This window comes from Octopus bimaculoides, chromosome 21 (assembly GCF_001194135.2).
Source record: "Octopus bimaculoides isolate UCB-OBI-ISO-001 chromosome 21, ASM119413v2, whole genome shotgun sequence".
NCBI lineage: Eukaryota > Metazoa > Mollusca > Cephalopoda > Octopoda > Octopodidae > Octopus > Octopus bimaculoides.
This window is the reverse complement of record NC_069001.1, coordinates 3,382,538-3,383,637: the sequence shown is the minus strand read 5'-3', so window position 1 is coordinate 3,383,637 and position 1,100 is coordinate 3,382,538. Positions and strand designations below refer to the sequence as shown.

At 29.3% G+C, this 1,100-nt stretch overlaps 1 protein-coding gene across 1 annotated transcript in view; it reads left to right on the top strand.

The window, feature by feature from the left end:
• The window catches only part of LOC106873177 (uncharacterized), a 49,830-nt gene that overhangs the window by 935 nt on the left and 47,795 nt on the right, over positions 1-1,100 (top strand). The gene's annotated exons all lie outside the window — the stretch shown is intronic.

Here is a 1,100-nt window from a genome sequence, read left to right as displayed (position 1 = left end):
TATATATATACATATATATATATATATATATGATATACGTTTGTATATATGTACGTACATATGTATGTGTGTGTGTATGCATGCATACATGTATGTATGTATGTATGTATGTATGTATGTATTTTAAGACAATTTGTAGTTTCAGAGATGCTGTAGAACATATTAAAATGTTGTAGATTAATGTCTTCTGCAGAGTTAATTTTAAGCATAAATAGAATATTGATTTCTTAATATTGAGAAAGAATGCCTACCCACCTATCTACATACATACATACATATATGTAAATATACACATAAATACACGCACACACATGCACACGAGCGCATAATTCCCTATTTAAAGACACTAGAGAATAGTTTGAAGGAGATTTGGCTATTTATTGCCGCCAGTTTGTGTGGCCTTCATTGGCTCAGATTCTCAATATTCTCAATATCTAAATTGAGAACATTGACATTTATGTGCAAATGTACATGTCACCTCATAAGTAAAGCAATATTAAAACAGTAATATAATACTGTTGTCTTACTTATGGGACACATTGCGTATTTATATGTGTGATAGTGTGTGTGTTAATAGAATTTTCTACTCACAAAATATGAATGATAATGAGTTTAATATCATGTTAATGTCTTTGGGAAAGACATAAAACACACATCTGATTTTATATTTTTCTTCTGAAGGTTAATTGGCAATTCACAGATAGTGTTAATTACAACTGGTCAATTGCTTCATGTTTGATTATTTCCATTGTGTGCAAAATACGTAATTGTATTTTCATGAATATGTAAACATTTTTGAAAATTCTGTAATATTGAACACATTATCTCGAAAAAAGCATTAATATGGAAGTTATGTATAAGCCTCGAAAGACAGTTATGGTAGTCTTGTATTATTGCAAAACTTAAACAACTACATTGAGACTGAAAATTTACAGTACAGTAGCACAGGTGTATATGAAAAAAAATTCAAAAATTCAAATCTTTCCCTCTGCCATATCACCACACCCACCATCTCTGATGGACCTGTAATATTGTATACATTGATCAATATACCCACTCTATTGACAAATATACAGATGACTATATATATACATATATAT